Raw genomic sequence first — 25,539 nt, forward strand, 5'->3', positions numbered from 1 at the left:
ACACAGGTTTGCATTCTATTTATTATTCGCCCCTGCATCAAAAATAGAATATTATTTTGCATATAGTTAATCAGACAGAACTTTAAAAGATATGCTTTAGTTTAAAAGACATGGCTGCTTGAAGTTTATAAAATAATTTGAGCAGACCCTGATGAATTTGTGAGGCAGCACGCCAAGAGATGTTAATAATACCTGGTATCACAATACCTATGTGGTCAAACCTCATAATTCTAATGGGTCAATGCCCTTCATATTTCATTGAGTCAGATAATTCCTTATCAATTTCTTGATTCAGGAATTCTTCTCACCTTCCCACCTGTACAACTCCTGTCTTTCATCTCTGTGGTGACAGAGCCTGGTTAATGGGATAAAACGTCTCAGTTTAATCATCCAACATTTTTTCAGTGCTTAGCTACTTGTTTTATGAAATATGCAGAGTACTACTCTAGCGTGCACCCAATCTGATAGCAATGTTGGAAAGAAAAACATAGGCCTTGAATGTTTTACGGCTGTGTTCTAGGTGTTCTGTTGCTTACCATCTTGCGGGTGTTTCACACCTCATTCAACATCAAAAGTCTGATGCAGATGTGTAATGGTGAACATTATAACATGATGCCAGTGTTTAGCATCTGTGTATCATGAAAATATGTTCAACATTGCACTCCTGAGGATAAGTTCTTTGTAGAAAATCATTTGCAAAATGTAGGTGGCAGATGAAAGTTTAGAAAAATAACAATCTTCTTCGAGACTTGGAATAACTTTAACTAAACTTACTGGACAATGACCCCTCAAGTTCAGATGGAGCACTGGGTTTACACACCTCCTCACTGGTGTAAACATGGTGTCACACCTGATTTCATAAGTTTCCTAATGGGAAAGTCAGGTTAAACTTATCCCCTTCATGTTGCCATTAAATAAAACCAAATGAAAAGAAAATGAATTGTTGCAACTTTTTAAGACTGAGCATGGGACTTTACACTGTGATCAAACATAACTGTGTATTCAGCATAAAGCTAATCTTGCATAGAGACTATTTTTTCAAAAGAGAATAGTCCGATTAATCAGATTGTGCCAGGTAGCGCTGAGCCACACGAGGCTCCGTCTTGTAGGACAAAAACCCAAGGAATTCCCCCTGGATTATACTGCTCACTTATTGCTCTGGGAACATTTTCCCCCTCACTGCCTAAGCAGATGAGACCTGAAGCTGTCATTTTTCTTGCTCACTTAGAAGTAGAAAATTATCGGCAGGAATTCAATTAAGCATCACGTAAGTTGAGCCCAGCCTGGCGTGAAGACATGTCACACTTTCGCTCCCACTGTAGAGCTTGGCATGAAACAGCATCTGTCTTAAAGTAATGGATTTTGATTACTGCATTTCTTATGTGTTAGTCAGGTGAATTAAAAAAAGAACAAGGGCAAATACTTACCTCTGTGACTCATTGAACACCAAGCTCAGCTGCATTCTTTCTCAATAAAGATCCACAAGGAAGTGGATTACTGATTATCTGTGTAAGTACACCAGGAGAGACAGAAGCATTGTAAATGCATTTATCAAGATGTCCGCACTTTGTAGTTCTATGAATAGGTATTTATTGAGAAACATAGTTCTGATTTAAGAAGGCAAAGCAACAAGAGGAAATCTTCATGATTCCCAGGACAATAATCTCTCAGGGATAACCCATGTGGAGGAGCAATTTGAACTAAAGAAGTTTCTCTTATAATCAAGCTGAGAACAATCATTTATAAAACCTAATCAAATTTTGAAATACAGGTATTTGTTATAAACCAAGACTAAATTAAATGTTCATTTTTATCTGCCTGTCTTCAGGAATATAATACACTTGTGAGCATTATTTGAAAAAAGAACAGGGGTTAAAGTGAAGCAGCAACAAACTAAACATAGCTTACTTACTGGTGCTTAATATTTCATCATATACAGAAATGTGGGAAGTATAACTTGAAAATCATTGTACTAATTGGATGTATTGGTGAGCTTTTCCAAGCAAAATGGCATTTGTACTGCAAAGAATAGTTTAAGATAGCAGATTGGTTCAAACCTCATTAACTGGGTAACATGTAAACTGGAATCATTGCTGAAATTGTGGCAGGGCTGAGAGTGAACTAGCATAAGGAGTGCCAGAGAACTGGTACCCCACTGCTCTGCAATGCGAATTGGAAATAAAGGCAGCAGATGTGAACTCTGGGGTGGGGAGTGAAATCAAGGCTGCTAAAGATAATATAGAAGAGCTCACCTGAATAGAAATCTGGAACTGAACCCATTGATGTGTTACATAACACCAATGCAGGTATTTGCTGTCCCTTTAAATTGCATAATAATCGGCCTGCTTCCTCTGTTAGGACCCACTGTCCTGTTTGTGGCTGACAATGTTTGTTCATCATGCATCTGGGGTTCAACGGCCCTGGTAAAACCTGGTCTGCACCAAGATCACCGTCATTTCTGGGGGGTGCAGGAACCAGGGTCCTGGTATATTAAAGGGAGCACAGGAATCAGCATTCTAGTGAGACAGATATTGAACTAATAGGAATCCAAATAGTTTGAAAATAGATCATCTGAGTTTTATTGTAAGTCACAGCAGGCTGCACTTCAAGACATTCTTAAATGATAAGCTAACATCATACAAAAAATGTAAGTACTATTCACTTTATTGGTGTAGCAGAGTTTTCTATTTATCATTGGTTAAACTGTCTCCTTCCACCTAATATTACGTGGATTTTGTCCTTTCTCAACAAAGTTGTTGTACTGGCAAGGACCCTGAGAACAAGGCCCCACTACTAGAGCTTGTTAGGCCCAATGAATTATTTAATCATTTGAACTGCAAATCTACTTCAAGGAATATGTTAATTGTAAATCTAATGTAGATCTATGGGCAAATGAATGCTGTTAGAAAGAGTTGATCCAGCCCACCTCCTACACTCATACCAGTGTTGTCCTATGGCAGCACTTAATTTTGTGGCCCTGTGAGACCAATTGAACTGGAGGTCTGATTACTGCTGCCAGATGCAGAGCAAACCATGTGACAACTAGGCCTCAGGTGGTGGACCCTGAGGTCCTTTCCCCAGGATGCTCTGATGGCCTTTTAGCAGCTTCCTGCTTCAAAGCCCTTTGAATTATTTCAATAAGAAAGTTCAAATACATTCAAAGACTATTATTTTTAAAAATAAATACAGAAATATAGTAGGCTTACTGAAAAATATCTAGATGTATTAAAATTAACTTTTTAATGAAGGTTGGTGACTCCCCTTCACACAAATGAGGTTGTGCTACTTTCACCAGTGATACCTGATTTAGGGAATCTTGCCCCTCAGCTCAGTGTACATAAAGAGCTGCCCCTATACTCAGTGGTGAGTCCAGCTGTAGAGCAAGAGGTCGGATGGATGGGCATCTGCCATCCAGATTACCTCTGATCTCAGCGGGAAACTGATTGGCAAGGAAGACGTCCCCTGAATTCCTATACTGAACTGCCAGCATATATATATATATATATACTTGGGTCTGTTATCTCAAGGTACCCCATGTCATTTATAAATTCACCTTGAAGGTTTGACTCTTCCAAGGACAAAGCTGACTAAATTTAATCAAGTTTTTCATCAGCTTGAGAAATCAAGATGACATGATTTGCAAAGAGTATGCACTCAAGTTAAAATAACAGTGGCTTATGTATTATATTGTTGTAATTTCAAGCATATGTAAAGATTTTATCAGACAGTCAGTTGAGAATTGTTTGAACTTTGGTAGGTTGCAACAACTAGGGTGGCACAGTGGCACAACTGGAAGACCCTCACAGTGCCATACATCTGGCTTCAATCCTGACCTTGGGTGCTGTCTGTGTGGAGTTTGCATGATTTCCTTGTGACCATGTAGGTTTCCGTGGGTATTCTCAGTTTCCTTCCATGTACCAAAGATGTGTGAAATACAGTGAAATCAGTAGTAGATACTGGTCTAAGTGTACTGTATTTAAATGCACGAAGCATTAGAAATAAAGTGGATGACCTAGTAGCACAGCTACAGATTAAAAAATATGACATTGTGGCAATCATCGATTCATGGCTAAATGACGGATGTGATTGGGAACTGAATGTCCAAGGGTACACAGTGTATAGGAAAGATAGGCGGGTAGGCAGAGGGCGTGGTGTGGCCCTGATGGTGAGCAATGACATAAAATCAATAGAAAGAAGGAACATAGGGTCAGAAGAAGTGGAATCCTTATGGGTGGAGTTAAGAAATGGCAAAGGTAAAAGGACAATAATAGCAGTTACATATAGGCCCCCTAACAGCAGCCAGGATCTGGACTATAAGTTACTGTTGGAAATAGAAAAAGCATGTCAGGGAGACAATGTCAAGATAATTATGGGGGATTTTAACATGAAGGTGGGTTGGGAAAGCCAGGAAGGTAGTGGATCTCAGGAGAGAGAGTTTGTGGAATGTCTACAGGATGGCTTTTTGGAGCAACTTGTTGATGACCCCACTGTTTTGGATTGGGTGCGGTGTAATGAACCTGAGGTGATTAGGGAACTAAAGGTAAAGGAACCATTGGGAAGTAGTGATCACAATATGATTGAGTTCAATTTCAAATTTGAAAAGGAGAAGCTGATATCAGGTATATCAATATTTCAGTGGAACAAAGGAAATTACAGTGGCATGAGAGAGGAACTGGCCCAAATTGATTGGAAATGTAAACTAGTTGGAGGGACAGCAGAGCAGAAATGGATGAAATTTCTACAAGAAATAAGGAAAGTGCAGGATAGATATATTCCAAGAAAAAAGAAGGTTACGAATGGAAAAATGGCACAAATGTGGATAATGAGAGAGGTTAAGGATAAAATAAAAGCAAAAGGGAGGGCATGCAAGGAAGCAAAAATTAGTGGGAAACCAGAAGACAGGGAAACTTTTAAAAACTTACAAAAAGAAATTAAGAAGGTCATTAGGAAAGAAAAGATGAATTATGAAAGGAAGTTGGCAGATAATATACAAAAGGATACTAAGAGTTTTTTTTAAATATATGAAAAGTGAAAGAGAGACACCAGTAGATATAGGACCAATTGAAAATGGTGTGGGAGAGATTATAATGGATAACAATGAGATGGCAGTGGAACTAAATGAGTATTTTGCATCGGTCTTCACTGTGGAGGACATCAGCAATATACCTGATAATCAGGGGTCTCAGGGGATAGAACTGAGTTCACTCAAGATTACTAGAGAGAAGGTGCTCGGGAAGCTAAATGGACTAAGGACAGATAAGTCTCCTGGACCAGATGAGGTGCACCCCTGGGTTCTGAAGGAGGTGGCTTTAGATATTGTGGAGGCATTGGTGATAATTTTCCAGGTATCAATAGACTCTGGCATGGTTCCAGAGGACTGGAAGGTCGCAAATGTGGTTCCGCTGTATAAGAAAGGTGGGAGGCAGCATAAAGGAAATTACAGACCTATTAGTCTGACATCGGTGGATGGAAAGTTATTGGAATCGATCCTCAAGGATCCTCAAGGATCCTCAAGGAATACCTAGAGGTGCAAGATAAGATAGGTCCAAGCCAGCATGGTTTCATGAAGGGGAGATCCTGCCTGACCAACCTATTGGAGTTTTTTGAGGAAATCTCAGGTAGAGTGGATAAAGGAGAGGCTATGGATGTAGTGTATTTAGATTTTCAAAAGGCCTTCGACAAGGTGCCACACAAGAGGCTGATTAATAAGATGAGAGCTCATGGAATTACAGGTAGGATAGTAGAATGGGTGGAGCATTGGCTGATTGGCAGAAAGCAAAGGGTGGGAATAAAGGGATCCTGTTTTGGTTGGCTGCCGGTTACCAATGGTGTTTCGCAAGGGTCAGTGTTGGGGCCACTTCTTTTTGCATTGTACATCGATTATTTAGATTATGGAGTAAATGGTTTTGTGGCTAAGCTTGCAGACGACACCAAGATAAGTGGAGGAGTAGAGAGTATTGAAGAAACAGGAAGGTTGCAGAGAGACTTAGATAGTTTAGGAGCATGAGCAAAGAAATGGCAGATGAGATTCAATGTTGCGAACTGTGTGGTTGTACACTTTGGTAGAAGAAATAAACGGGCAGATTATTATCTAGATGGGGAGAAAATTCAAAGTACAGAAGTGCAAAGGGACTTGGGTGTCCTTGTACAGGATACCCTAAAGGTTAAACATCAGTCTGGATCGGCGGTAAGAAATGTTGGCATTCATTTTGAGAGGTATAACGTATAAAAGTAAGGAAGTGTTGATGAGGCTCTATGGGGCTGAGACCTCATTTGGAATACTGTGTGCAGTTTTGGGTCCCTTAGGAAGGATGTGCTGATGTTGGAGGGGGTTCAGAGAAGATTTACCAGGATGATTCCAGGAATGAAAGGGCTTACATACAATGAGCATTTGTCGGCTCTTGGACTGTACTCACTGGAGTACAGAAGAATGAGAGAGGACCTATAGAAACATTTTGTATGTTGAAAGGACTGGACAGAGTAGATGTGGCTAAGTTGTTTCCCTTGGTGGGTGAGTCCAGGACTAGAGGGCACAGTCTTAGAATTAGATGGTACCCATTTGAAACAAAAATGAGGAGAAATTTCTTTGGCAGACGGTTGTGGATTTATGGAATTCTTTGCCACATACAGCTGTGGAGGCCCAATCATTGGGGGTGTTTAAGGAGGAGATTGATAGGTATCTAATTAGTCAAGGTATCAAGAGATATGGGGAAAAGGCCAGAAATTGGGGCTAGATAGGAATAGTCTAGCTCATGGAGCAGACTCAATGGGCTGAATGGCCTACTTCTGCTCCTTTTTCTTGTTAACTTGTGATCTTGTGAGTTGTTGGTTAATTGGCCACAATAAATTCCCCTTGGTGTGTAGTTGAGTGGTAGAATCATAATTAAATAATTGAAATTCTTGTCAGTGCCAGCGCTTTAAAGATGATAAAATATTGCCTTTTTATTTTGTTCTGAGAGATGGGAATGTGAAGAGTATAAAATGGGATTAATATAGGATAATTGTATTAATCCCAATAATACCCAATGATATTAGAGTCATAGAGAGTCACAGAGTCATACAGCAAGGAAATAGGCGCTTCAGCCCAACTGGTCGATGCCAACCAAAATTCCCATCTAAGCTAGCTCCATTTGGCCCTAAACCTTTCCTATCCATGTACCTGCCCAAGTATCTTTTCAATTTTGTTTATGTACCTGGCTCAACCATTTCCTCTGGCAGCTCATTCCATATACTGACCACCCTCTTTGTGAAAAAGTTGCCCCTGATCCTATTAAATCTCTCCCCTCTCACCTTAAACCTATGCCCTCTAGTTCTTGATTCCTCAACCCTGAGAGAAAATGTTTCATTGGGTGTTAGATGGTCAGCACGGACGTTGTGGGCCAAAGGGCCTGTTTCCATGCTGTACGACTCCATGACTCTATAAATCATGTGTTGCCCTAGAATTTTTTCTTCAGAGCTGGACTGAGTCTCAACAGACTATACTGATTACCAATAAATGGTTCACTTACCTTAAAAAAAAGGAAACATCTCTAACAAATGGTTTCCACATTGTTATAGCAACAAGAATCATATGTTGAAAAGCAACTCAACTCAATCAGTTTAAGTTATAAGACTGCTAACCAAAAGAAGAAATAAAAATGGTATAAGGTGAGTCTTTTTAAAGGTGGATAATGGGAAATTTGAAAGCTGCAGTGTTAATGGACTGCCCTGTGGTGGAAGGAAATGGAACATAAGTGGGTGGTTCTATTTCTGCAAAACATTAGGCAGAGCAATCACACCAGAGGAGCAGTGAGAAATGCCTCCCATCATTTCTAGAGCTAATGACTCCAGGACATCTTTCAGAACCAGATGAGTAAAGTGTTTATCCATTTCTGACAGGCATTGACAACAAGAATCTCGGCATCTCTCAAAACAAAATAAAAAGGCAATATTTTATCATCTTTAAAGCGCTGGCACTGACAAGAATTTCAATTATTTAATTATGAGGGAAATGAAAGGACTTAAGTGTTGCAATTTCAGTCCGCTGTTTCACAGCGCAATCTAATGTGTGCTCAAATTGGAAATGATGCAAAATATGGAGAAAATTAAAGAGGCTTCTACTTAAATTGTGGGATCACAAATGGTGAATTAGTTTCTTGATATATTCATTTAAGTATTTAAGTGGAAGGTTTTATTGCTAATGTAGTAGAACGACATGGCAGAAAATCTTGTCTGCATGCCTTTTCCATTAGTTCTGCAGAGTAGATATTGAAATTGTTTCCTTTTCTCTATATCAGCACTAAATTAATTTTACAAGAACTGGGTTATATTGAACTTTGTAAGCAGAGCAGACATAATTGGAAATGCATTTTCCTCTGTTCAATCAAACAAAAAGTAGCGACTACATTAGAGAAAGAGCCCAGAAATAAATTAGTGGCAATTTTTTTGTCTGAAACAAAACAAAATGCCAAAAACGTGTTCAAACAAGGTTAAATAAGGTCTTGTTAAAGATTAAATTGTTTTCTCTCCAGGATAAGTTTTAATGACCTGGCCTATCATATTAGGTTTTCTCTTCCTCCAGGCAGAAAGTAATTTAAAAAAACATAGTCCAATCTGGTCTCGATATCATCTCTCCACTGCTAGAGAGACCAGAAGCAGATCAGAGAGACCACATTACTGATCAGCTTTGTTTTGTCATCCCTATGGGTCAATTCATTAACCAAAACCATTCTCTCATTAACATTGTTGTCCACAGTCTACAGCAGTTCAGACATTTTCAGTGCAGGTTTCACAGTGACATCTCAGCTCCCTCCTTGACAATGGACAGTCTTCTGGTATGAATACAGATTTCCCAACTCATCCATCTTTCTTCCCACTATTACACACTTTCTCGACACCCATTTTAAAGACCTTTCCTCAGCATGCAGAGCAAATTTTCCTGTTTTTAATAGTTTTTTTTTAAACCTTAGATACTTTCATCCTGTTCAACTAGCTAAGCCAGGGAGGTATCAGGTCATGACACTTTAGCCAACATTGTGTGGGGGCCAGATTTAATAGGCTAACTGATCTTTCCCTGTCTTTTCTCAGAATGTTAATTTGTCAGATGTATAGATGTACCATAAGATTAAGTGGGAGTTCATCCTTTGGGTATGAGAGAATTAATCAAAGTTTAAATTGGAACACAAACAGAAAATGTTGGAAATGCAAAGCAGGTCCATTAATACCTGCAGGGAGAAAATTCATATCAATGTTGCTAAAGAGATTCTTTCAGGGTTTGCAGTCTGATGTAGGTCAAGCAAGGTAAGGATGGCATATTTCCTTCCCAAAAGGATATTAATGAACTGGGTGTTTTTTAAAGTAACAATGCAATACAATGATGCCCAACACAAGCTTGAGGAACAATATCGCATCTTTAGTCTGGGTACATTACAGGACTTAAAATTATATTTAACAATTTCAGTGACTGCTCCTTTCATTTTGTTTCATTTTTATTTTCTGTCTCCAAATGTCACCAGTTTTAAGGTAGTGGCAACTTTGGACTGTACCCTACAAAAGACATCCCCTCTGTTGGCTTTACCCTTCCGTTCTCTGCAATTTAACCATAATGTTCCTGTTCTATGAAGGTCCCTTGACCCAAAACATGGAAGTGGTTTCTCTCCCCATTGATGCTGCCTGATCTGCGGAGAACTTCCTGCATTTTGGACCATAGACGTAAAACACAGACCAGTACAGCGCAGGAACAGGCCCTTCGGCCCACGGTGTTGTGCCAAACTAATAGAGCTAATGATGCCTAATTAAACTAATCCCTTCTGCCTGCACATGGTCCATATCCCTCCATTCTCTGAACATTCATGTGCCTATCTAAGAGCCTCTTAATTGCCTCCACCAACATCCCTGGCAGTGTATTTCAAGCATCCACCACTCTCCGTGTAAAAAAACCTGCCCCACACATCTCCTTTGAACTTTCCTCCTCTTACCTTAAATGTATACCCTCTAGTATTAGAAATTTCAATCCTGGGAAAAAATACCAGCTGTCTATACTGTTTTGAATGTAATAGTTTCACTATTTCTTTCAGATTTCCTGAATTCTGGATTTAAATCAGGATTGTTGGGAATGGGATTTGCTCCATATCTACAAATTGTCAGTCCAGTCCTCTGGATTATACATAACATTGTTGCATCCTGGCCAATCATTTACGACTTTCTCAAAGTTGCACTGGATATCAAACTAGACTTTTGTGCACTATTCTACTATGGGATTTTAGCCAAGCATCAACAGATCTAGAAATGAGATTATTACCCTTTGAATCACAACACTACTCCATCTCCTTCAAATAACAGAACATTTTCATGAATCAATGAATTTTGAGGGTGTTAATCATCCTCACACCCTCAAAGTTTAACTTGCTCCCTGTGTAACACCAGGGGCACAGCATGGGGACATTTCCTCTCCCTTTCACTTGGAATTTTTCATCTTCTCCAAGCAGTTTGGAATGTGAAATGCCATGAAAATGAGGCTCAAATAGCAAGACTGGTAAACCTTTAGATACAATTTTTGTGCAGCCCGACAGTTGGTCTACTCTGGGTTCCTCAAAACCAAGTCCCATAAGCTTAGAGTGAACAACATTATAACCTTAAATGGTTTTAGCAACATGCCTTCCTCAGAGATCTCAACTGTGCCTTGGATCTAAGTTAGGAAGCATGTGGGTTCAATTTGCACTGACAAAGACCTGAGCCCACATTCCGGGTGAATGCTTCACTGCAGAACCAAAGGGATGCTTTCTTTTTCTGAAATGTTAAAATGAGAACCTCTCAGGTGGTTGTTACATGTCCCATGGCACTCTTAAAATGAAGAGGAGGCGTGTTTTCCTTCATGTGCTTGTCAATATTTATCCCTCAATACCAAAAAAATCACACAGGATTTTCTGTCAAAATTTATGGGTATCATTGGCAAGAACAGTATTTATTGCCCACCATTAATTAGCCTCAAGATGCTCTCTGCCACCAACTAAACCATTACAGTTCATGTGGTGAAGGTACAACACAAATGCCAATATATGGTAAGGTCCAGGATGCACTGCACTTCCTCTGAGGCTGTGACAATTTACTCTGTACTGTTCTTGTTTTTACCTGTACTACGTCAATGCACTCTGTACTAACTCAATGTAACTGCACGGTGTAATGAATTGACCTGTACGATCGGTATGCAAGACAAGTTTTTCACTGTACCTCGGTACAAGTGACAATAATAAACCAATACCAATCCTGTCTGCCAATGATTCCTCATGATCCCTCTGAGACGTCCTAATTTCTTTTGTGAGCATCTCCTTACACTTTTTATACTCTTGACTGGCTTCCCCTGTCATTAGTTCCCTTACGTCTATTCCCTACACTTTGTCACATGCTTCATTCTTATTCTTTATCCAACCCTCAACTTCTTTGGTTCCCTGTATTTGTTACCGCTGGGTTTTACCCTAACAGGAACATGTTGCCCTTGAACTTCTGTTATTTCTCCTTTGAATGCTTCCCACTGAGCAGATGTGGACCTACCTGCACAAAGATGCTCCCAATCTACCTGTGCCAGGTCTTCCCTTATGTTAATGAAACTGGCCTTCCCCCACCTCACCAGGGTTGCCTGCATCCTAAAAAAGTAAATTTGAAAAAAAGATAATGAAATGCTGATGTTTCCTGTGTATGACAGAGGGTACCTTTATAATCCAACAAATATGCTGCCTTTGTCTTTCAGAACACACCAGGGAGGTATCATTAAAGAAGTTGTGGTGAGTTGAACTGCTATACAATACAGGTGTGATATATCAAAGGTGAAGGGAGTGAATATTTCAGGAGGTGGATAGGACACCATTCAATGGGCTACTCTATGCTGGATGGTGGTAAGATTCTTGTCTGTAGTCGGGGATGAACTTCTCCAGACAACTAGAGGAGATTCAATCACATTAATTACTCATCTCATGGATGGTATAAAAGCTCTGCAGAATCAGAAGGCAAGTCACTCATCACAGAATATCCAGGCTCTTGTTGCCTCAGTATTCATGTGGCTGGTCCAGCTAAGCATCTGGCCAATGATGACAACTAGGTTGTTCAGGGTGGGGATTCTAAGAGGATAAAGTATTTGAATCTCAAGTTGGTTGGACGCCTATTGGAGAAGGCCATTGCCTTACATGTATGTGACGTGAATATTGCTTGCCAATTTTCCGACTAAGCCTTAAGATTATCCACATCCTGCGGTGTACGGGCATGACTGTTTTATTATCTGAACACAGTAAAACCTGATAATCCGACACCCTTGGGACTTTGGTGGTGCTGGACGAGTAGATTTTCCGGATTATTGGATGTTACTCCAATGAATACCCAAACACATTTTTATTTCAACAAACAAGATGCTGGAGGAACTCAGTGGGTCAGGACAGTCAACGTCTTGGGTCAAGACCTTTCATCTGGACTTCACCAGTCTACGTGTAGTGTCTCAACCCGAAACGTCAACTGCCCATTTCCCTCCACAGATGCTGCCTGACCCGCTGAGTTCCTCCAGCATCTTGTTTGTTGCTCTGGATTCCAGCATCTACAGTCTCTTGTGTCTCCACTTTTATTTCACTTTTTTTAAATGTTAAACAGTAATATGATATATTTTCAGTGAACCCAGTGAATTTAAAGGGAACAGAAAATAAATTAGCACTCTGGACCCCAGCCTCTTCCATAAACGTATCCATGTTCATAACCAATGGTGTTCTGGACCCCGGCTCCAGCCACACACCCAGCCCACCTTCCTTCCCTGGTCCCTATTGCACTCCAGATCCCAAGCTCACATTCTGGACTAGTGAGTGAGCCAGAAGCTGAACCATCAGGATTTCCAAACTATTGGATTCTGGATTATTGGAGTGTTACTGCACACTTCTCAGCAATCATCTCCACCTCCAACGTTATTCTGGGTCAGGTGAGGAAGGCTGTGGGGAGAGGATTGAAGAGCATAGCTGAAACAGCAAGTTGTTTCTATGACACTGCCCTGAGGATTTCTGCTCCATCATCCTGAGACTGAAGTGATTGGTCTCCAAAGCAACCATCTTCCTTTGTGGACACATTACTGCTTGTAAAGCCTCCCTGCGCTGCTTTCCAAATTACAATAGTGATAATGCTTTAATGGTAGTTCAGTACTTCTGTGAGTGTAAGGTGCTTTGGGGCACCTATATAAATGCAAGTCTTTCTTTTAAATATGTTCAAGTTAATTCAAGTTATTATATCTACCTTAATCTGCACTTTGTTCATTGTGGTGTTGACAGAATAAAATTAAAAGGTTAAAAACTCTAACACATAAATGAAAAATCTTTTAAAGTAGGAGAGCATGGAGTAGCAGCTGCATGTTTAAAATTTGGGTATTGATCTTGCAGCTAATCCATTTCATTCAATGAATACTGCAATAAAGTAAGGCTGATACAGAATTCAGCGATTCTGGCAATTCCCTGCAGCTGCTGATTAGATCCCATTATCTAAACCTAACCAGAGCCTGAGATAAAAGAGCAAGCTGGAGAATGTTGCCCAATTACGTTCCCTCTAAACCAACTTAAAAACTCTTTTGCTAAAAGGATGCCATGCCAATAATCAAAGGAGCCAGTCAAAGAAAAATACAGCTAAAAATACAATTGATGCTTCAAATAAAAGTTGATATCAATCATCTGCAGTTGGTAATAATTGTACAAGTTATTTGGGCAGACCATATCTGTTCTGTTTTACTTTTATATATATATATTTGGAGTGAAAGGGGTAATCTATAGTTCAAACCTGAATAATTTCAGTTCCTTACTCGTAATAATGATTCAACATTAACAATGTTTGCAGTTGCTGTAGACCTGTTTTTTTACAGTTCTTGCAGGAGAAGATGATACATGGAGGCTGGAAGTAGGAACAGAGGGATCTTGGCGTCCAAGTCCACAGATCCCTCAAAGTTGCCGCACAAGTTGATAGGGTGGCTAAGAAAGCGTATGGTGTGCTGGTATTCATTAGTCAGGGGATTGAGTTCAAGTACCATGAGGTAATGTTGCAGCTCTATAAAACTCTGGTTAGACCACAGAGTATTGTGTTCAGTTCTAGTCACCTCATTTATAGGAAGGATGTGGAACCTTTAGAGAGGGTGCAGAGGAGATTTACCAGGATGCTGCCTAGATTAGAGGACATGTCTTATGAGGAAAGGTTGAGCAAGCTGGGGCTTTTCTCTTTGGAGTGACGCAAGATGAGAGGCAATTTGATAGAGGTGTATAAGATTATGAAGGGCATAGAAAGAGTGGACAGCCAGCACCTTTTCTCCATAGCCAATACAAGAGGACATCCAGTTAAGGTCAGAGGAGGAATGTTCAGGGAGATGTCAGAGGTAGGTTCTTTACACAGAGAGTGGTGGGTGCCTGGAACACACTGCCAGGGGTTGTTGTAGAGGCTGATACAACAGGGACATTTAAAAGGCTCTTAGATAGGCACATGGAAGTAAAAAATGGAGGGTTATGGGCTGTGCAGGAGGGAAGGGTTAGATTGATCATGGAGGAGGTTTTCATATAGTTTGGCACAACATTGTGGGCTGAAGGGCCTGTACTGTGCTATACTGGTGCCTGGAATCTCACTGGAAGTGAGATTGCATGCTGGTTCTCCTGCAGAGAAGTCATCCAACTACTCTGCTGAGCCAAGTTACAGGAGAAGGCTGGTGAGGGCTGATAACCAAATGCTGTGCTCTAGAAAGCATGCTAGTAAGGATGCACTCAATGTCAAGTATGAAGAAATCCAGCAGTAGCTAGGCCCAGGAATTTTGCAAATTATGATATTATCCCATCCAACATAGAATGGCTAGTGACCTCCATTAACCCCACTTAATTTGTAGCTTAATGTCACATTGTATCCAATGACTGATCTCTTAGCTTTCTTCCACAGAGGTATGAACATCTGCTGCTGCTATCATTTCTCTGACTATCAGTATAAAAATTGCTTCAAAAGCAGCACAACGCTCCATCAATCAGTTCTCCAGTGAGCTACTGAGAGTCAACCCAGGGGCCACAGTGCTGGCTCATTAGAGTAAAGCCTGCAATCTTACCTCAGGATGAGAGCATCCTAATCAGTGTATCAGGGATCTTGCCGATGCCTTTTATACAACAGGCCATTTGTGTTGCAGCCCATAACTGGGGAATGAAATCTAAAGCCAGATCTCCAGTCCCAGAGCCCTCCAAGGTCATCTGATTTCTCAGTTTAAGGTTGCACCCATTGTAAGATAAGATATCTTTATAAGTCACATGTACATCGAAACATACAGTGAAATGCATCTTTTGCGTTGAGTGTTCTGGGGGCAGCCAGCAAGTGTCGCCACTCTTCCGGCGCCAAAATTGCATGCTCACAACTTCCTAACCCATACGTCTTTGGAATGTGGGAGGAAACTGGAGCACCCGGAGGAAACCCACGCAGACACAGGGAGAATGTACAAACTCATTACAGAGAGTGGCTGGAATTGAACCCGGGTTGCTGGTGCTGTAATAGCGTTACGCTAACCACTATACTACCGTGCCTGTACACCCATTGATGAAGGTGCTCAAATAAAAAGATTTGCAAAGTCACAGAGAAGAGCAGAATGAATGCACAAATATGATTGGCATATCTTTGTAATGTTATGTCATTATTTAATACCTGTATTTGTATTGAAATATCCATGACTTTTATTCTTGTTTTGTTAAAATGCAGTTGCAGTGATGTTCATTCTGCTTCCTTTTCTCTTCTGAGAAGAAGGAACGAGATCAAGCTGCCCACCTTTGAAGGGGAAACTTAGTGCTAGGCAAGTTGTGTCTGTAGTAATTGGTAGATTTCAATGTGACCGCTTTAGTGAAGCAAAGTGCTTCTAACATTGGCTGTATCCAATGTTGAGGTATGAAAATTAGTTCATAATAATCTTCAGCAAATGTAACCTCCCATCCCCCAGTTCTGATAACCTTCCCACATCCTCCTAGTGATGTTGCAAAAGAAACATCTAACTGGCCACCATATTTGGAAACAACACATTTCAGAAGAAGAGATTGAGAACTTCAGCACCAGCCAACCCTGCTCTAGTAAAATATTTACAAATTGAAGCATTAAAAAACTTCAAAAATACATAAAATTACACATGCATCTAAGAAGAAATAATACCACAACTAACCTGTAAGCAGTTCATGATCTTTTCAAGTAACACAGGTGATTGGAGTTGAGGATAATAGGGAGCAGTGAAGTTTATGACATGGCATTTATTGTCAACTTCAGCTGACACTGAGACAGGACATAGGCTGGAGCATGACATTGAAAATGACAGCAATGGCATCAAATCAAAGCAGCATATAGATTGGCGTCATAATTTGCCCATTCTGGATTCCATCAGTGATGCTTAGATGGGGATCCAACTGCCTTGACAGTCCATGGAAGTGTACTTATGCAATTAGATGCCACACTTAAGGTCAAATAGTAGCTGTAAATTTTCCCCCATCCAGTTGAAAAGTTCCCAAAAATAGTCAAGAATCCCAGTTTAAAATGAGTCGTTTTAAGGTATAGCCATGAAAACATTAAAATAAAAGAATTTGTTTTTTGAAGTAATTGTAGAATAGGCCTTTTTTGGCGATGCACCACAGTCAATGCGTGTTGCAATTTCAAGTTGCCTGACCTAAGGCAGAGGCTAAAATCAAAATAAATAAAAAGAAAAGCAATAGAATATAAAACGTTTAAAGTGTGTGTTTTACTGACGAGCTCACATTTATTTCTGGTCCTGTGTTTTAAGGCTTCCATTGGTCTCTGCCGATTACATGTAATGAACCTATTTTTTCCCTTTGATCTTCAGGATAGTTACTGTTGAAAAAGTAAATGCCCAAGAACATAAGCATGGGAGAAAAAAAGAGGCTCTTTTTTCATCTGAGAATGCAACACTTTTATTTTCTTTCTAAATAAGGCAAATATGTATTCTTTTTCCCACTTGACCGTGCCCTCAAATTGTGGTGGGTTTCACACTGCACCATCTGGCTCATTTCGGCTTTTAATTGGAAAACTCTCAGATTAGCTGTTTTGATGTTAATTTTTTCTTTGATTGGAGCTGTACACCTTCAGTTAAATTCCGTGCAAGTTTTATAACATGAGTAATAAAAGAGCAATTCTGCAGGGATTCTTTGTGCTGCAGCCCACTAAATGTGGGCTTTTAACTTCTAGAAGCTCAAGTTTTAACAATTGAATCTGATGGGTTGAGAGTTTCAACATCTATTTGATTTGAGTTTTTCATTTACTCAATGCAATCTATAAACTGATTGGTCAAAGTATATTTTAGTATGCTGATGCCATCTAAGTGTTAAGTAAAATTGGTTTGATCTTGACTGTACAATGGTGTAAATTGAACAATTGCAAGACAGACACCTATTTTACATCTCATCTGATTTTTATTCCAGAATCTTACTGGCTAATGCCAATGGTTTTATCTGGAACTACCTGTAGTAATCTGTAGTAAATACAGGACTTCCACATTAACCATATCAATGTTGAACACGTGAACATGCTGATATGTTTAATCTGTCAGTTCGTTCTACCCTCGCTCCACACATGGCAGGGTCCAATCTGGCTAAGATCCCCCAGTGTTATGCTGGGGAATTTCCTCTTGGATACTGCACCAGGTTAGGCTTGGAGTGGGATTCAGGACTCTGTGGAGTTAAAAGGGAATTGTAGGGATATCCTTTGGAGAAGGTAAGCTAATTTAAAAAATAATTCTTAGCTTTTATTTTTTTTAATTATTTTTAAGAGTTATTGAAGAAAATATTGTCAGGTTTTTTTTATTTTTAATAACATATGTATTTTAATTATTTACTTCGACCTTAATAGTGTTGAGACATCTAATGTTTTCCAGCTTTTACAGCCGGCAGAGTTGGAGGGTGTGCTTTGTTGGTGGTCTAGGCGGTACTGGAGGTGGGACCTTTGTACTGAGCTGTCAGAGGCACTATTGCCAGTGAGACCACGTAGTTGCAGTCCTGCATGTCTCAGGCCAGCAAGGCTGGATCTCCACATCCTGACCAGGTAAGTGCAGGTATGGGGGTGTTGAAGGATCATAAGCAGTAATTTAAGGCAAGGTGACCAGATCAGACAGATTGACCATTAAAAAAATTGCTGCCAATGTTCAGGTTCAGTCCAATGCCTGTGATAGCTTAAACACATAAGAGGTGGAAGAAATCACAAAGCTACACTTTCAATATACACAATATCTACGGATAGATTTACACAGTAGCACTTGTGAAGATATTTTCGGATTGCTTGGTTCACCCATTGCCCGCTTACATTCGATTTATTCTTCTCCTGAATCGGCATGTGGATGAGAAAGCTCATTGCCCACTTATTTTTCTAGTTCAAACGAAGAGGCAACTATATTCAAGTGTCTGCTGCCACCACTTGATGTGTGATTTGGTAATCACACAATGAACAGTCACGAAGCCAGCAATGTGCAGCTAAATGGAGCTAAACTGTATTTCAGTGTGTTTTTTGGGGTAGAGGGAGATAGTATGAGATTGTGGTCAGCAGCAGTTGTGAAATTCTTCTGGAAAATCTTCTTTCTCAATTTAATACATTTGTTAAGCACTCTAATTTATACAAGTTAACAAATCCATTAGCAAATACTGTTTGAAATAGGCAGCTGTTACAAATACGGTTGACCCAGCAGATATCTATACCAAATGCATACATGCAATAACAGAGCTGGGTTGATATGCAAGGACGCTGCAATTAAGTAAAGCGTTTGTATAATTGAAAAGAAATAAGAAGAATAGCCATTGAGTTTGAACCTCCCGTAGCCAGCAGAAAGGTGACATTATCACAGTGTCTCCTTAACACACCGAAAGACTTGAAGCAGAAGAAAACGTAAGACAGAAAATGTCATCCTGATTCTCTGAACAGCAATCAGGCCAACAATTAACAACATCAGCAGAACCAATGATCTGGCTAAATCAGATGTAACATGGATCTTGTCAACTGAGATGGCAATGATAACCTTATAATTGATGGATATTTGCAAAGTAATTATGAGTAATTGTGTTTGAATGTCTCCACAGTCATAACCGTTTAACATTTTTTTTCAGATCTTGCCATTAGAATTTATCCACATTCTAGTAGTTAACACATTTAAACAGGTAAATTCTATCCTAAAAAGTAACAAGCAGCTGCGATTTCAATCTCTGTTCACAATAAGCTCCAATTGTATTTTCCCATTTCTCTCTTTTTATACAGCAGAGGAAGGAAAGAAGGAGAACTTCATCCCATCAGCTTTAACCTTCCATTTCAATCAGCCCAGGACAATTTGCCAAGCTGTTACACCACTCCATCTCCTTTACAGAATCTATTTCATTGAGCAAACAAAAATGACAATCCTTTACATTATGTATATTTCGATTGTATTTCAGTGTTTGGAAATAGACATTGCAGATTTAGAAGTGTCTCTGATGCAAGGCAGAAAAAACTAGAGTAGTTTTACAAACAGATCAGAAATACCTTGGCATAATATATTGGAATTCTGCATCACAAGAATATAATCCAGTTAAAGTACCGTTACAGTCATTTATTCTGCTTAAGGAGCTTAATTTAATATCTTTTCCCAAAGTTACATTCAGATGCTAAAATCCAAGAACAAAATCTGTACTTTTGCTGGCATATTTGCTTATTCTTGGAATGAGTTTGTGATAATGGATTGATGAAAAAAAATCATAATTGTATTAGAACTACATGTATTCAATATCTCACATTAATTATTATTCATCTCAAAATTTTGCTCAGTCGATGTTGAAATTAACTGAGTCTGTTGAGCAGGAAGAGGTCTCTGTACAGCTTAATGGCTGGATTTACATATCTTCCTTTCTGTAGCCAAAAGAAACAAGGAACTTACAGACAATTTAATACCAAGAAAGGTGGCAAAGATATTGGTCAAAAATTGGAAGATAGTAATAGACTTTGAGAGGATATAAACATGGTAATGGAATTGGAAGGTATGTGGCAAATGAAAGTAAAGGTAGAAAATGCAAAGCATTATATTTTGTTCAGAAGAATGAGGAGAGGCAATATAAACTTCTCAAAGGAATGATGAAGGTCTCGTGGAATATGTGCCAAATCATTGAATTTGGTAGAACAGTTTGAGAAAGTAGAGAAAAAGTGCATTCTGAGGCTTTGTAAACAGAACGATGTAAAGGCAGCAGAAAGGGGGCAGAAGAGACTTACAGGAATGATGCCGAGAATGAGAGACTTCATGTGAATAGATTGGAGAAATTGGGTTTGTTCTCCTTAGAACAGAGGAGATTGAGAGAGGATCTGATAGACGTAGTTAAAAGCAGAAAGGGTCTAGACAGAGTAGATGAAGTGAAGCTGTTCTCTTGGGCATAAAGTGTCAAGAAACAGGGTACATAAAGTAAGGACAATAGCAATCAATGCATTGGCTTGATTCGGTATTCAGGCTTTGGATTCCCGTTGAGGGAAAAATTCAGAATACTGACCGCACAAACAAAATCCATTAGTGAAGCATGATGTTGTTATAGTAATGACATTCCTGAATGACCCAAAAGCATTAACCTAATCCTGTTCGCAACTGCAGATTTTATTCTCCATTAAAGTCAAAATTCAGCTAGGGATATAAAATGAGCATGCAACACAAATCTGTTTGGTTCCTGTCTGGTCAGTTAGGGTGAAATTGCTCCCTAAATTTCTTGCTGCTGTTAGGCAGTGATTGTTGATGTTATGCTGGTAAACTGAGACATCCTGTACTCATGGACAGAACAAACTGGCAGCATTTCACAACCTGAGTCAGTGCTTTCTTTCAGAGACCCATTTTGTAATATGGTTCCCTGTGACTGCAGAGTCATTCTTCATTCGTGAGGAAGCAAAGGCAGCATTGTCTTACACCAGGGCAATGTGTGGTCTATGGCTTATGCAACAGACTTCATTGCTAGCAAGCCAAAGGGAGCAAAAACCAATCTCATGCAGAAGTGCGAGTTTCAAACCAGGTGGACTTAATTGCAGGGCTGATTTACATCATGGAACACCAATATCCCACCTGCTGCCAAAAGCAGCATCATTTCAATTCCAGGTCAGCAGGGAATGGAGCCCCTTCCTCACTTCAGTCCCTTCAATTGGGTTGACTAGGCAAATTTGCAGTAACTTGCAATAATCCCACCCTCCGCTTTAATGGGTTTACCATTGTGTAATCCCAGTGCAGGTGTTCATTATCATCTGTTTAATCAATAACTGTTTCATTTAGCTCTGTACTTGTTTTTTGGTGTTTTATCTGGCATGAGAGGTTTTAATGATCTTACACTGTACGATGATCATACTCCCTATTTAGTTGAATGTATCATTTTAATTGGTTGATAAAAGCAAATAAAAGGAATATTGAATAATTACACTTTAATATTTTGGCAGCATGAATAAAATACATAACATTTTGCAATAATTCGTCACTTAAGTTGTATTTTCTGCTTCACCTGAAAAGCATGTTATTTTATAGAATTCAATTTAGAAATGCAATTAGTGGCATTAGAGGGTTTATATTTACTTTTATTTTCAGTCATCTCCTGTCAGCACACCTTTGAAGGCTGAAGAAGTTGCCACTAATTAGTTTAATAAAATAATGCAACATGTGAAGGTTAATAAGTGATGTAGTTCATTGTATTCTTCTGCAGCCGAAGATACTACAGAGAAAGGCCACAAGGGCTCTTGTCAGCCTTTGATGTAAAGAGAAGATAGATTTCCTGCACAAAGCTGTGTTCATCATTTTGAAAAGATGCTAAATTTCATTGTAGTTTTGGAGGCAAAAGGAGACATATTATAAAATAAAAGGAATATTAAATGACTTCCTACTAAACCATTTTCTTGCAGTTTTTACATTTTTTGTCACAGTATTTAATACTGGATTAAATGTAATATTTACTGATTATACTTGAGTACGGACGTGAGATAAGCATCACACATAGTGTAAAAGCACAACTGACACTGCAACATTTGGAGATTGCATCCATGTAATTTCGATAGAGGAATATCCATATGTTATTTTTTGAACATCCTAAGGTTTGTCCAGCAAGTGGATCTACAACTGATTTTTTTTCTATCTGCAACTGCTGTATAATGTGGAATGTGAAATCTGGAGCAACTCAGCAAGCCAGGCAGTATCTGCTTCTGTTTTCATTTCTGATTTTATTTAACATTGCATCAAACACAGTATTTTGTCTTTATATTAGGTGATATCTCCTGCACAGCTAAAGATATTAAACTTACTTAGGATGAATGACAATGGTTTTATGTGCATGATTATATGATCATACTCACTTTCAAATGGTCTGTGCTATATATTATCTGTACAGGCATCTATATAGAAATTACAATACTAATACCAGAATCTTTCCAGATAAGCTTGTTGGTTCTTAAACAGTATTTACAGGACAGATTTAACACTTTCATTCAACAGTGAGGCTCAATGGAAAGAGGAATCTGGGAGGATTGCAATCCCCAACAGAGAGCTTTTACCAATCCCTCCAAGATAGTTTTGATCGAATGTTCAAAAGGGGGAAAAGAAGAAATAAACTATCCAATGTAGTTGTCAAATCAGAAAAGTAGAACAAAATAATGGTGTCCATTCATACAGTGACTATAAGCTACATGTATTAAATAAAAGGATGAAACTGATATATAAATAAAATAATAAAACTATTATTCAGGTATGGGATGGAGGAAAGTACATTACAAAAATTGGTTATGCATACAATTCACTGAGGGTGATGCCATGAAAGATGGAATAATTTACTCTCTAATAAATTCAAGATGTAAAATTTTATTATGTCATAAGCACAACAAAAGGGATTAGATACATCATCAATTGTAAATGGTTTCTTCTGAGACAGAGTTCCCTGGTGGGGAACTGAAAGATAGACTTTTGAACAATGATTCTTAGCTACGCCTTTCACGACTGAAAAATAGGTGCTCTGTAATCCAATTTCTGAACCTTAAAGTCCACGGTTTCCCTGTTCATTGGGAATATCACAATTCAAGGATATGAGCTGAACACAGCAAGTTGGGACTCGCTGGGTCGGCACCGTGGACAGCACCTTCCAAACCCACAGCCAGTAGGATAAGGCCAGCAAAAGCGTGGGGAACACCACCACCGGGAAGTTGCCCTCCAAGCCACACACCGTCCTGACTTGGAAATACATCGCTGTTCCTTCATTGTTGCTGGGTCAAAATCCCAGAACTCCCTCCCTAAGAGCATTGTAGATGTACCCACAAGTTCAAGCACAGCTCAAGAAGACAGCTCACCACAACCTTCTCAAGGGCAAATCAGGTTTGCAAAGCCTCCATCCTTGAATGAATTTTTTTTTAAATGACCTTGTGGCTATGCCTTTTCACAACTGAACTTCATGATCTTTGTAGTTGATTTGTACAACAGTAGAATAATACATTGAATATTATCTAGTGTCACATTCATAAAACTCTGAAATATCCCACAAAATAGAACAATTACAAGAGTCCAGTTAAATGTGTCAGAAACATATCATTCTCCCAGCACTTGCTAAACTAAAATCCATTTACAAGTATAAGCGGAGGGTAGTGTGATGGTTGACTAGGTATAGAGATGGAAAGAGATAAAGGTGCTATTTGGTGACAAGTGAGGTGGATGAATAACTTCTCTCCACAGTTATGTTTCTCTAACAACAAAAGCATTCAATATGCTGCTAAGATTCAAAGACAATAAATGAGAGTATAAGTAGAATGGGAAATACAATAAAGTGATCAGCAGTGAAGTGAAATAACAAGATCAAAAAGTCTTTCTTTCATTCGAAAACTGCTTAAACATTTTGGGATACATTAAAATAAATGAAACACATAATTTCTCAAATATTATAGTCAAATAAAAAGGAGACAATTTGATACTGCTTTCAAATCATAAGTATATCCTATCTGCAAATCTGTAGTGAGATTGATGAATTAAGTCCTAACACCATGCCAGAAATGTTCAAAGTAATGTGTTCTCACTCCAACAGCTGAAAGTATTTCCACAGCACGTAGCCTCCTCATGTTTCTGTTGAAACAACCCTACTCAGCCTATGCCACCAAAACAGCAGGGTCTATATGAAATCATTTCATACATTGTCATTGTTTTAAAATTACCATACAGCATGGTCATTTTAATTCATGTCACTTTAATGACTGAGCATAACCTTGAACATAGACTCGTTCTTGATTTCTCAAGGTTTACTGGCTTAATAAATTCACAACAAAGCAATGAATTTAACAGGGCACCACCTAGTGTTACACTTCACTTTGTTAATTTGTTAACGTTGCCAATGTTGAGTTTCGGGGGAATGAGAATACAGTATTAATACTGGCTTTAAAAACTATGAAAAACAACTTCATAATCAGAGAAAAACTTGCTCCACTCCTCTCCATGATTGCTAATATGAAATAATCCATCATCATTTGAAAAATCATACAACATTAATGGGATTAATTCTCCATTACTGGCTGTGGTTACAGCATTGAATATTTACAATCCTTTCACTTTCACTGTACAACATATATAAAGCAAGCACTTTTGAGGTACCATATGCATATGACTAAATTCATCATTTTATAAAGGGAATTGTGAATGTTTCAATTTTGATTCATGTTATGATACCCGAGTATAACATTTATAATTCCCCACATAACTACATCATTCCCGGTTTGCTGTACAATATCATAAGCGTTTTAAAGTGTTGATAAAAGCATGCTCATATAAAGAAAAGCAGGCTCATACCTTCAACCATTTACACAACCATGGTCCTAAATGAAATTTAATATTAAAACCTATTTAGTAATAGTAAGCTCCGGACTTGGGCAGTTTCTTGAAAGGAAGCAGAGAGCAATTCCAATGAGAATTACTGTTGTCCTATACACAGCACCTGGATCACAAGTTGATGTTCAAAATAGGACTCTCACAACTAAAGAAATATTCCTGTCCTTTAACTCGACGTACGTGATTCACTTGCGCAATACAAGTTTATTTGCATTGCATAATGCTGCACAGATTATCTGTTTCTGTTTTATATGGTGTTTGCAAAACCTTTTTGTCTTTGTGTAACAGTAATTGATATTTTCTAGTAAGTAATGCTGGCTCCTTTCAATGGAACTGCAGCCTCAGTAGGAATCAACTGCATTTAGCAAGTAGTTTTATTGTTCAGATTCTAATATATGCAGGCTCTCTTGTCCCTGCCTCATCTCCATGTCTATTCAGCTGACAATTAGTGTCCATTTGTGTCTTTACTGAAATAAGGAACAAGGACATCTGTGCCCAATTACTGATAGTGTTATCAAAACATGCCAAACTCCACATGATTTGTCCAATTTGCTGCTTATTTACAGAATTAATATATATCTTTATGGCTTTTTTATGTACCCTTCAAGTACATTTTCTCCTTGAATGTGCACAACTTGATTGCTGTGCATTTTAGAAGCACCTTACTAAAACATTTGCAAACTAGTTTCCTAAAATATGCAATCCTTGAATTAAGTTGA

Source organism: Pristis pectinata, chromosome 27, assembly GCF_009764475.1.
Source record: "Pristis pectinata isolate sPriPec2 chromosome 27, sPriPec2.1.pri, whole genome shotgun sequence".
NCBI classification, from domain to species: Eukaryota; Metazoa; Chordata; class Chondrichthyes; order Rhinopristiformes; family Pristidae; genus Pristis; species Pristis pectinata.